This window comes from Rhinolophus ferrumequinum, chromosome 5, assembly GCF_004115265.2.
Source record: "Rhinolophus ferrumequinum isolate MPI-CBG mRhiFer1 chromosome 5, mRhiFer1_v1.p, whole genome shotgun sequence".
NCBI classification, from domain to species: domain Eukaryota; kingdom Metazoa; phylum Chordata; class Mammalia; order Chiroptera; family Rhinolophidae; genus Rhinolophus; species Rhinolophus ferrumequinum.
Window position 1 is genome coordinate 39849484 of NC_046288.1, and position 13548 is coordinate 39863031.

A 13548-nucleotide genomic window follows, 5' to 3' on the forward strand; every position below is an offset into this window, starting at 1 on the left:
AAGTACTGGATTTTTAATTAATTAATTAATTAATTAATTAATTAATTTTGGATGTCTATGTTCGTAACATTACAGACATAAATTATTACCTGGTGCAGTAGTGCTATTTAGTATAAGTTTTATTTGTTTAGTCACAACAATCAAATAAGGCCTGGAGCTGTTATTTCTTTTGCTTTTTATCTTCCTCAAATAGCTTTTCTCAAACTTTCTCAAGTCCGCTTATCTTTTTTTCCTTCCCCTTTGATCACGCCTTTTAGCTTGCCACTTCTAATCTCCTGTAAGTTGGGAAATATTCAGGTAAATAGTATATGTTACATCATATTTACTAAGGCTCTCAGTGAGTGATCGAGAGCATAATACAGGCTTACATGCTGAAGTAGCCTTTTCAGTTTATTTTTGAAATCTGGGTGACAACCTTGAGCTCTCTAAGGAACTGTAGAATAGGGTATTTCTGTCACCTAAACCTACTAAGAGGACATTAGCGTTGACCTATAATACTTGATTGAAGACAGTCTAATAGCCATGCATTTGAATGAATGTGCAAAATACTACAGAACTAAGAGAAATCTGAAATTCCACTCTTTCACATGTATTTTAATTTATAATTTTGGATTGTGTCCTATGTTCTACAATTTTCCTTAGGCCAATAAACTGCTCCATTTTGAAAGGAATGAACAGTGCACACTCATTTTAGAGCCATAGAGTGAAATGCGTTCAGAAATCCTATGCCCCTGAGCTAGGAAATGAAAGAAGCACTTTGTCAGGGATGCTGGCTTCCCAGGTCTTTCCTTTGCCAAGGAGATAAATGGAAATATTAGAGAATAGCTGACAAAATAGAAGCACCAATGGACAGATCTTTCTTTGTGAGTAATGGAGCACTATTCTTTCTAAATGTCAGTGTTCTCCAAATAGCAGATGCTTTCAATGATCTTTCTCACATACTGGCTTCCCACCTTAGAAGGAAACATTATATATACATGTTTCATATCAATGTGATTCATACGGAAGAGAGTGAGTTCATGTGATATTTTCAACATATATATGTGTATATATATATACACACACACATATATGTATATGTGTATATATATATATACACATTTCCAGACAGTGATAGTAAGCAAAGTCAAAAGGAGAAAGAGGTGAACTGCACTAGATCCTTGTGTGACTACTAGTAGCAGAAATTCCAAAAGTTCAAAATAGCAATAGGAAAGTCTCACTATTTCTTCTTATTAACAGGGGTGAGTGGGACAAACACAGCAAATCAATTCCAAAGTCAGAGCATCCTGGTTCTGTGAATTCCAGCCATCACAGAGAATGGATTCTGGGAAACATTTGTTTTTCCTCTAATCTCTATGTATCAGTGTGTACATATATTCCATGCTTCTGCTTACCCAGATGTAAAACTGTTCATTTCAAAATGGAATGTTAACATATTTATATTAGTTTTTCTAAAAGGGTATCATTTTTTTTATTAGTTTCAGGTGCACAAGACAAAGTAGTACTTAGACGTTTATCATTTCTATCCCTCACACTGTGTGAACCCCCTCCCCCATCCACTATCCCTCTGACATCGCGCAGAGCCATTACATTTCCACTGTCTCTATTCCTAATGCTGTACTCCACTTCTTGTAAGTATATACATACATATATATATATATATATGTATATATATATATATATATAAAATTATAGTTGGCATTCATTATTGTTCAGCTTCAGCTTCAGGTGTACAGTGCAGTGATCAGGCATCTACATCATCCCTGAGGTGGTCTCCCAAATGGGACAGGGAATCATTTTTTAATATTCTTTCTTACATGGCAACTTTTATGTTGTTAGCTGACACTGAATGTTAGGAAGTTCAGTATTTACCTCGAATTTCTTATTTTATTAACTTCAGGTAGTATTTTTATCTGTTAGACATTTAACTTAGTAGATCATATAGATCTGCTTTGGCATATTTTGTCGTTAATATATTCAGAAACTTGGTTTTGTTTTATTTTAATGTGATCAGTTGCAGTCTTTGATGCCCTGCATCGTCACACGTTCAACTGAAAACTTGCATTTAGACTCTGCTCTTCACAGGCTTATATGCTCATCAATGTGATTCATACGGAAGAGAGTGAGTTCATGTGATATTTTCAACATGTATGACTTATAAATAATTATCTGCTGCTCGGTCATTTAAAATTATAAACCACGATCCTTCACCATCTTACTTTGTGCATTATTTTCTTGTATTCCCAGAGATTTTGTTTTAGAATGAGAGTGAACTTATTGAAGTTTTTAAATGTTTTAATAAATGCTCTGCAGTTTAATTTCTTATCTGTCAACATTCCTTGTTCAGAGTAGTGAAAATGGGATGAGAAGGAGAGATAGTAGAGTATGCTTCTTAAAGTAAAGGAAAAAAATTATTGAACAGAAAATTGACATGTAAAAAGAAGTAATAGACAAAATAAAATAAATATGATTTGAATTATAGTAAGAGATGGAATTAAAGTTTTACATTTTTCATGGTAATCAAAAATTTTATTAAAAATTTTTAAAGGCATGCTTTATATTTTAAGTAATGATCTTTAAAGCAGTCAGGCTGTTTGCATCCCTAGTCATGGAATAAACTAACGGAATTTCAGAGCTATCATTTTAGGAAAAAATGATCTTAGGACTTCCAAGTGATTGTGCTGCTTGCTGCTTCTGACACAGAATCCAAAAGAATTGTGTGCTATACATACTTTCCCCCCAGGTTGGGCTCATTGAGAATAACGTCATTGTTAGGAGCAAGAGCAGAGAGACACAGTGGGAATAAACACAAGGGAAGTCGGGGGTAGGATATGGACAAAAGTTCCTATGGAACTGTCAAAACCTAACCTGGGCAAGACCCTGGGAATCTATGACCACCTTAGAAATAGGAAAATGTCTAGATTGTCATTTCAAAACATATTAATCACCAACAACTTTGTATGCATAGTTGAGATCTCACAAAATAATGACTTCATCCTGCCACATTGACATTGTTTACTCCCTATTGGCTTTTGGCTCTGTCCTTGCTTCTCGTTGCTCAACTTGGTGCTCTGGCTTTGCCAAATTCCCAGCAATCTTACATGCTCCAGCGCGATGTCAAGTTGGCCCTGGCTTTCCTGTGTATGTCTGCGTTGTTGGTTCACCCATCCCTGGCATCCCCACTGTTTAATTTTTTGGCCCAGGTCTCCTGAACTTTGAACCTTTTACTGTTCCAAATGGCTTCCCTCCCTAAGAGAAAATAGCTCTTTTAGTTCCCTGGGAGAAAATAAATGTCCAGCTCTGGACCTTCCTTCCTGGTTTCCTCCCTCCTAAAGGTCAACAGTTAAAATACTTAGAGACTTACTTATTCCTGCCTGCATTTGTGTGCTTCCATTTTTTGGGGTCACATTCCCCTCAATGGGATGCATTAATTTTTTAGGTCCCATCTATTTCATGGAGTGTCACAAAAATTATATACTGCTCTCTGCCATTTGCAGGCTTTAATACATTCATACGTTACTCAATCAGCCCACAAATTATTAGAGTCAGTTTATGTACTCATAATTATGTGTACTCATAATTGTGGTAGACATTTTGGGGTAAATATGTCAATGTTTTTGGCTTTAAGGAGCTTATTTTATTTAGCCTTGTTGAGATAAAAGTTAAGTTTGTGTGAATGGACTACAAAACACACACTGCTCCACTCCAGCACATGAGTAAAGTTCCCAGGAGGGGAAGCTCGACAAAGGGGACTACAATTCAGTCAGACTCTGACATTTTCTTAGTTGAAGCTATCTTCTTGGTCGTTGCTTCTGCTACTTTATTCTGTGTCTTGTCTGTACTTTCTTCAGGCCAACAATACAACGAGAATCTTTTATCATATTCACTTTAGCACAGTAGATAGAGATAGATTTTCATTCTCAAAAGTATTATTATTCATTAAATAAAAGTATTATAAAATAGTAGGTAAAATAAAATGTTAGGAAATAACAAAAAATCCTGACATCTTTCGGCATCATTTGCCAATGGTGATGGTATCTATGATGGGAGGAGAGGGCAGAGAGTTTTGCAGAATAAGTACATGTCAAGGGGTTACAAGTCATGAATAGTCCACCATAATTCAGGGCCAGTTCTTTCCTTTGCTCTTATGGGCTTCAGCAGCAAAGTAAAGTTTTCTGATTTTAAGGTACTAGCAAAAGGAAAAAAAGACATAATCTAAGCTCAAATCTTCCACGTCTGAGAGCAACATTCACCATTGAACCAGCCTTCTTTAGGTTAGAACATGTATACAGCCACCTTTACTAGTCTCTTTCTCTCTCGCTCCCTACCTGCTTTTTGGCCATGTACTCACTGGAGATCATCTTGTTTTCCAACATTCTGGAATCCATCAGTTGTAAACAATATTCTCCAATGAAGAACATACAACTGATAAAAATCAAGCCTTTTTTATGTCAAGCCTTTCCAGCGTGTCCCAGACACAAAAGGAAAGTCACTTCAAATTTCTCTTCAAAAACTCTCGCCTACTTCAAAATATGTATAGGCAGTGAGCATTAAATAGTACTTTATCACCTCCTGCATTAGGTTTCCAGCCCAGCCTCTACAAATTACTTTTAAAAAGGGAGAGTTGGATGGGTCTAGAATTAACCACAAAAATATGCAAATACAATGTTAATGTCTATTTATTGAAGTTTGTATATGCAGATAATGATCCTGGAATTTGTGACAGGTAATCTAGCCTTCATTGACAATTTTCTATTAGCGATTCACAAGCTCAGTAGCTATTAAACTAAACCATTTTCCCTTGTAGGCTGCATGCACGATCGTTGTCTCCATCCTCACCTGAAAATATCTTTGCTGCCGTGGTTTCCATTCTCAAGGACTCAGTCTCCAGACTACAGTATCTAGGCTCACACTGAGAATTTCAGAGTGAAGTTAAAAGGACAGCTGTTCCTTTTAAAGAGCATTTTCCACATGGCAGGGGCTGGAAATCTGTTTTCTTGCCTGCTTGCTCTTCACTCCTACAATGCCATATACTCATTGGTGGTTGACCCTTTCTTGGCCCTTTGGCCACATGCTTCTAGCTGCTTAGTCAACTTGTAAGGATCTCCCGAGTGCTTATTGTTTGCATGGACTTTGAGCCTCTTGCCACCTTCTGCTCTTGGAGGTTTGACTATTTGAAATTGGACTCAGCTGCTGCCTACCTTTCTTATTCTCATGGAGACTGCTTCCTGGTCTTGAAGTCCGGATCCTTGATCTCATGAATATAGAGAGCAAGTTGCTTTTCAGGTGATTAAAGGTCAGAATTATCTCTCTGTGATTATTGCTTCCTCTCCAAGACTATCCTTGTAAAATCCAGTCTCTCCCTGTGGTTGTAGCTGACTTGCTTCAGTTTTCTCTGTGGTGCTTCATCACATGAATTTCAGTCTTTATATACCTGTTTCCAAAATGTTGAAATGAGGTGTGCTTGATTTGGGTATGAGAAGACTGATTACTGTTCAGAACTCATTTCTGATTGAATCATTATTGGTAATGAGGACTAGTGCTTAAGGGATTTCTTTTGAAACTGGAAACAAAGTATAGTATGGTTGGTGTCCATGACAACCAAACCCCAATTGTGGAAAGGTTGTTAATGCCTGTTTCTAAATTAGGTTTGGGGAAGTTAAGAGAGAAGGTGAACTAAAGGAAAAAGCACTAAGTTTTCTACAGACTTAGGTTCTTACCCGAGAACTATTTGCTTATGCTATAGGTAACTTCAGGCCTGTCACTTAACATCTCTGAACGTTAATTTCTTCCAGACTTCCTACTGTTGGTTAAAGAATCAAGTGAGACAATATACACAAAGGGTCTAGCATAATTCTGAGACCAAAATAATAAGTTCTTAATAAATGTTACTAACTCATATTCTCTCTCATCAGACCCACCATTCTTTACACTGCTACTACTCTACACACAATTTGATCATGTCAATTTCTTTCTTAGACCCTTCAGTATCTTAGAATGAAATAAAAACTCTTAGAATGAAGACAAAATTCCTAAGCATGACCACAATGTCTGATTTTACACATTAAGGCGCCTGAAACATAATGATATATACATTTGGGAGGACATTCCCTCCTACCCACCACCCTCTTTAATTTTCCAGAAAAACTTTCTTTACCTTTCAGTGCTGCCATTCACCTATTTACAAGTTTAGGGTTGAAAGAAGGTGGTCCATGTGGAAGGTAACATAAGGTAACATAAGAACTGAGCAAAATCTTGAGCAGATGGTAGGTTTTCTGCTGGATGGATAGAGAGTGATGGACTATCAAAGGGAGAGACTAGAAGCATAGTTTCTCTGGGTGCCTGATATACGAATGTCTGACAATTAAGTTTGTGAACTTGTTGCAATGGTGTTGCTAAACTTTTTTGATATCAGAGGGATTATTCACTATGAATTTGTACCAAATGGACCAACAGTTAACCAAGTTTACTATTTGGAAGTGCTGTGTGAAAAAGTTAGATGAAAACGACCTGAACTTTTCACCAGCAATTCATGGCTCATGCATCGCGACAATGCACCAGCTCAGACGGCACTGTCTGTGAGGGAGTTTTTAGCCAGTAAACAGATAACTGTATTGGAACACCCTCCCTCCTCACCTGATCTGGCCCCCAGTGACTTCTTTCTTTACCCGAAGATAAAAGAAATATTGAAAGGAAGACATTTTGATTTCATTCAGGACATCAAGGGTAATATGACGACAGCTCTGAAGGCCATTCCAGGAAAAGAGTTCCAAAATTGCTTTGAAGGGTGGACTAGCCTCAGTACATAGCTTCCCAAGGGGAGTACTTCGAAGATGACCATAGTAATATTTAGCAATGAAGTATGTTGCACTTTTTCTAAGATGAGTTCATGAACTTAATTGTCTGACCTCATATGTTGTTCACTGGGGTGGAAACTGGACCATATGTGAACTCACTTCCCAGGGAACGCCTGAATGGGAGTAGTAGACATGCTTATTTAGGTGCACGCTTGGAGATCTCAGGTCAATGACTTTTCCCAAGTACGTGTGTTGCTTGCTCTGCATCTCATTCCTTTGTCTCTCACACTGTCTCTCATCACATCTCTGTCATCTTCTCTCTTTCTCCACATTGGGGAATTCTTTCTAGACTATAGTTAAAAAGCTATCTCTAAATCACAATCCCTTGCCTGAGACCAAAGTATCATCCCTTCCCTGAGGCCAATGAACTCAAACCTTGGAGGCACAGATGAGAAGGGAATACTAGAAATAAAAATACATTGGTATTATTTCAAAGGTCATATATAAATGTAATCCCAACACACAGAAATGTTCTGGAACCTATCCTCCATGTGAATAATAATTATGTAAAAAAATGTGTTTATAATTTCAATAAAAGTTATTAGGAATGTATTACCTGCTGCTGTAAATGTGACACTAGGGTAGATGGTTTCCCAGCATCCTATGCACATGACTACTAAGTAGCTGAACTGAGGACTCTCCCAGTTCTGAGCGGGGCAGGCAAGGATCCAGAGCAACCTGGGGGCACGGAAAACCCTTCAAGGCAATTTCAAGCTTGCTTCCTGCCTTGTTTTCCTCCTCTCACTTGAGCTTTTACTTTTCTTTGTAACAACTAGTGTCCTTTCCTTTGTGTATGTGTGTGTGTATGTGTGTGTGTGTGTACATGTTTAGTTTTATTGTAACAAAGCAATGTGTACACTTTTGATGTTTAAAACTGAGCATCATCTTTCCTTTCCAGTGAAACAAAAAGAAAATTTAAAAATAAAGAAGAACAAAATGACAATAGAGGATATCAATTCCGAATAAGATCCTACAGCTTCTGCTGATTTGCCCATCAAGTGGCAGGGCTCACGTCATCATTAGGAGAAAATTTTGTTTTAAAAGTGTCATCTTAAAATGCAAGGATGTCCGTTAAACATCACAATTAAACATGCCAAAGGAGAAGCCATGTTGTCAAAATGCCCACTTAACCCACCCAAACATCTCAAACCCACTCTTTGCTGACCTTCTATAACCCCATTTTTAATTTATTTTTTCTTTTTTAAAACGAGAGGAAGTAGACAGATACATGTTGGTAAATGCTAATTCTCCATATTCACATAGAGACACAGTGTAATCTCTGAGCCCAATATACAGAGAAAGGAGGAAAAAAAGCTAGAATTCTATGCACTACTACACAAGGGCCTACCACCCTCCAGCTTCCAGCAGAGCTAAGGGAGCAGAAGGTTTTTCTTTTTTCCCACAGAGCACGGTGGTGTTGATTCCATATAGTTTTTGTTGAGACAGGAAGGGATAAAAATGAATTTAGAACAGAAAGGGTCAGAGATTCTTTTCCCAATGTATTCTGCTGCAGTTATTTCCCCCCAAATAAGGTGAGAACCATGGTGTAAAGGAGAGAAAAGAGACCTCAAAAACAGGGCGACTGAGCAGAAGAGAAAAAAAAAAAAAGAGTGCAACTTGCTCCCAGGGACTGGAGAAAATTAAAAAAGGTTGGAATCCATCAATGTTCCATTAGTCATCTTCTCCTTCATCTTCCTCTCCTTCCTCCCCCTCATTATCATCTTCGTCTTCTTCACCTTCATCCTCATCCCCTTCTTCATCAATATCTTCCGATCCTTCTTCTTCTTCGTTATCTTCAAAATCCTCTTCTCCTTCTTCCTCATCCACTTCAGGAACCAAGTAGTACTGTAGCTGATTTGGCCAAATATCATCTTTGATGACTTCTCCTAACTCATCTGCACCTGCATCAGAATGGTCAGTAAACCAGGTAAAGAAGCTCTCTGCTTCCTCATGCTGTCTCTTCCTGCTGGCTTTATTGTGTTGGACTTAAATGTTTCGTCAGATTCTTTCCAGATTTCCATTTGATTTCAGTGGACTTTGAAGATGGATCACCACTCTCATTCAGATGAAATTCTTTGGAGAGAAATTTATTTTTGAAGTAAGGATTTTCATCAAAATAAAAATCTATTCTGTAACCTGATTTTATATCTTCAAATTCTGTCACTTCAACTCTTGTCAAATAATGCAGCGCTTCCTCATCTTCTTCCCCAAGCAGTGCAGACACTTGTGGATGGTTGACAAATGTTGTTACCCCAAAATTTGGGATTTTGGTGATCAATTTGGACCTCTTCTGAAAAAATGGTTGGCGGAGTTTGTTATATTTCTTCTGTTCTACTTTCAAAATCTCCTCACTGGCTTGTTCATTAAGTCTGTCTATTTCATTTTGTACTTCATCAATATGTTCAATTGCTTCTTGCTGTTCTTTTTCTTCCTTCGGCAAGTCCAGAGAGATCAATGTCTTCTCCGGCTTGGGGGCAGGAGGCAGTCTTAGTTTCTTCGTTTGAGGTGGGAGTGAAGACTGGTGTTTGGGGGCCATACTGTGAGGAAAGTCAGAGAACGAGACCCAAAGGAGGATGAACGTCAGGAAGAAGCTGAGAACTTGGCCTTTCCTTTTAACAAGGATTTCTTTTCACCCCTGTGGGCTGTGACAAAACAGTCTCTGCAATTTTGGTCTTATAACCTCTCTCTAAAGTTAATAGATAGGCTTTTGTTGTTATTGTTGTTTCTTCCTTTTTAGCAAAAAAGGGAAAGAGGCAAGGGAAAGTCACTCTTTTAGGTCTAGTTCTGGTCCTCTTTCTGTTTAGTCTCAGGGAAGAACTTGTGCTCTAGTCCTAAATCAGTGGGACCCATCTCTGAAATTAGACAACGGGGTTGGGAATCATATCCCCTCCTCTCAATCACATCAAGATTTAGGCACATGACAGGCTGAATTAAGCACCTAGGAGAGAATATAGTGTCAGTTTTTATAAGAAAGGCCATCCTAGAAATTCTGTCCCAGAAGTCAGAGCAGGCATTCAAGTGTGAATGTGGGGATCCTCTGAGAGAGGAGCAAGAAGGAAAAGAAGAGTTGGACAGGGCCTGTGAGAGAGAGAACTGCCATCCCATTTTCTCTTTGTCCTCAGCAGTCCTTCCCTAGCTCTGTAAAACCCATCCTGGGTTATTTTTGGATTGGTTTGTAAAACAGGGATGAGTGGTAGAAAATGATCAAAAAGGAAAGTAGAGGAATTCCATGGATAGGATGGAAAAATTCACTCAGCCATTTAAATTAAAAAGTTGTGCATAAATCAGTTGTAGACTTAATTATAAACTACCTAATTGAAAATGTGGACAGCATTATGCTTTCTTGGATTAGATATAGCAGATACCTGACATAATCTGTTATCGTGTCAAAGAACATCTTCCTGATTTTCATGTTTGAAATCTTTGCTTTTCCCAGCATGGCCACAAATGTTTGTAATGAATATATTGACCACCTTAGTATTTGTATAATCAGTGCAATTTTGTTTCTGGACTGTCATGTCTTGAGGAGTCATGAAGGTCAAGGTCTCAGAAAGCATTTAAGGAATGAACAAATTGGGTGTTTTCATTTGGGGAATGAACTGTGGGTGTTAAAGTAGCAGAGATTCAACAGATGATGTCCAAGGCTGAATGGTAGGTAAAATAATAGCCCCATGTATTGTGTTCCATGTGTCAGGCAATGCGATTTTTAGTTCACTTGTAATAATTTTATGTTCAAAACAATTCTGTAGTATACCATGATGACACTAATGACTCCCAGCTGGAGAGGACAGACTTATGGGATAAATGGGGAAATGGGTGGACACCTGAGAAGGAAATCTCTGGTAAGGAGAACTCCGATTGATTAAGAAGGATCAAGCAAATCTGAATCCATTATTAGAACATTATGTATAAATAATGGCAAGAGGTCAGCCAGCAAGTGAAGAATAGACTCTTGAAGAAAATGGTGGCAAAGACTAACAAAAAATAAGAGTCTCCAGGGAAAAATCAATGGTTCTTGTAGAATAGATGGATCAGCTTCCTGTTGAGTTTCTAGGAAGTTACTTAGCATTGATGACATTTTTGGAGTGTTTTATTCCAGCCTCTTGGTCCCACCTTTTACAACTGCATTGGGTAAAGTGCCTATGCATATGCTGGTATGTGTTTTATTTTCAGATCTCATAAACTCATATTAATAGTATTCCAGATTGCATTGAACATTGAACTATGAGATTTGAGCACTTCCATTTTTAAATAGCCCTCATTATCTCCAAAGGCTCAAAATGTCCGACAGGTTTATGAGTATGTTATAAAACATTTGAACCTGAGTATTTACTTATAATATGCAAACATCAATATATGCATTTTTCATGCTAGAGCCCTTGTGTCCTGTGATATGAAGCTCGTCATCAGGCAGAGGTACAGTTAAAATCCTCTTGGAACATAAATATATTGAAAGTTGATAATGAAAGACTAATTGATAAAACAGAAATCAGGCAATTTTAATAATGCAATTTGTTCAGTTTCACTATAGTAATTAAAAAAAGAAATAAAAATGTTTCAATGTCTAAATTCTGTACTGGAAGATCCAAGGTTAAGATAAGGTCAGAGCACAGTTTATTAGTATTGTTAAAAAAGATCAAGTTAATTAAAATTGAGTTAATTATGGTGCAACTATATAGATAGGCTCATACAGCCACTTTAATGAGTTCCATTAAAGGTAGCAATAATAAGCTATTTTGAAACCACCTCAATAGTTTTTATAAGGAACCTACTATGCATGTGTCTCATGTCCCAGTTGGAAAAAACTGTAGTGGCAGGATATTTAGACTGTGGACTCTAGAAATAGCTGTGGCCCTGACTGCTCTGCAGAAGATTGTTTATTGAATTAATGCTATGTGTGCTATTTGAGAAGAGTAGTTACAACCAATATGTATTATTCCTCCCTGCACAACTCTTCCACCTTCAAAGAACAATATTTACACTAAAGGAGAGAGGACAGTCTAAGGCAAAGTTCCCCAGTCTTTTCTCAACTATTGGGAATCCTTTTTAATGTCAAAGTATTTAAATGTCTCCTCACATATAAATTTTTAGTATCCCATCGATTAGTCAAAGGCATAATGACACAAAAGTTCTATGAATTTAGTAGTAATTTTCATTTTAGTAGTCACAAGTTCTACATACCTAGGGGCAATATTTGTGGATTTTTGTTTGATCTTATGATGTTTCAGTTCTCAGACAAAGCTGCTTTATTCTTGTCTTTCCTCTCCCCTCGCTCCCCAGGATAGGGCCACCGGTATTGGAAATCTAGAGTAGGAAAAGATAGATCCTCAAGTTTCTGCAACTTCTCCTTGGGATGTTTATCTGAGCAGGAAATTGGAGAAAAGGAAAGTGGTTTACTGTAGTGCAGATATCAATACTTTGGGCACCTACTTGCTCTTTCCATGAGAATGTTTTCCTTATAACTTATCACAAATTTCTACTTTAGTTATTTGTATTTGTAATTGGAACAAAATTAAGTTAAAGGTAGAATAAAGCTGGATATTTAGTATTTGTCCTAATTTTGTGACTATTCAGGCTTTATGTAATGAATAATTAAAAGGCTCTTCATATAGTAAATAAATCTTGACTTTATTGGCCTCAGGAATGACCAATGATGTTAATAAGCATCACTCAATTTAGATAATTTATTAATCTTCTTATTGCATCCTTTTAAGTAAATGACTTTTTTATTTTAAAGATTCACGCCTGCTCTAAAATCACAAAGTTCTGATACATATCCATAGTTTGACTTACTAAAGATCATTCAGTAGCCTAATAAGGGATTATTCCATAAATTTGTCTTAGGTTTTAACAAAGCTGTGTTTTTATGGACTATTAGTTTACATTTGAGCGTAGTATGCTTCATCCTGAAAAGGGCTCTTTTCATGGGGCATCCTTGCAGCTATTAAATAAATGCAATCATAGGGTCACTAATCTTACCTCAATACAATTCAAACGCAAAGTTTTTACCATGAATAAGTTTATCCATATACAGTCATGTGATGCCTAATGGCGGGATATGTTCTGAGAAATGCGTCATTAGATTTTGTCATCGTGCGAACATCATAGAATGCACTTACACAAACCTAGATGGTAAAGCCTACTCCACACCTAGGCTATGTGGTACAGCCTTCTTCTGCACCTAGTCTTCAAACTCATACAGCATGTTACTGTATAGAATATGTAGGCAATTTAACACAGTGGTATTTGTTTATCTAGACGTATCTAAACACAGGAAAGTCACAATAAAAATATGGTATAAAAGATAAAATAATGGTATATTTATTTAGGGCCCTTACCATGCATGAAGCTTGCAGGAGTGGAAGTTGTTCTGGGTGAGTCAGTGAGTGACTGTGAGGGCCTAGGACACTAGTGTACACTACTGTTGACTTTATAAACACTGTACACTCAGGCTACAGTACATTCATAAACAATGTTCCCTTCAATAATAAATTAACCTTAGCTTACTGTAACTTTATAAACTTTTTCGTTTTTTAACTTTTCAACTCTTTCATAACAACATTTAGCTTAAAACACAAACACATTGTACAGCTGCACAAAAATATTTTCTTTATGTCCTTCTTCTATAAGCTTTTTTCCTATTCTTTTAAATAGTTTTTATATTTTTACTTTTAATTTAAAAAGTTTTTAT

The 13548-nt window shown here is 37.1% G+C and overlaps 1 protein-coding gene and 1 pseudogene across 2 annotated transcripts in view; one reads left to right on the forward strand and one right to left on the reverse strand.

The window, feature by feature from the left end:
* ARHGAP24 (Rho GTPase activating protein 24) overlaps positions 1-13548 on the forward strand; it is a 701125-nt gene that overhangs the window by 219758 nt on the left and 467819 nt on the right. The window lies entirely within an intron of this gene.
* On the reverse strand, positions 8415-9423 carry LOC117022169 (protein SET-like; annotated as a pseudogene).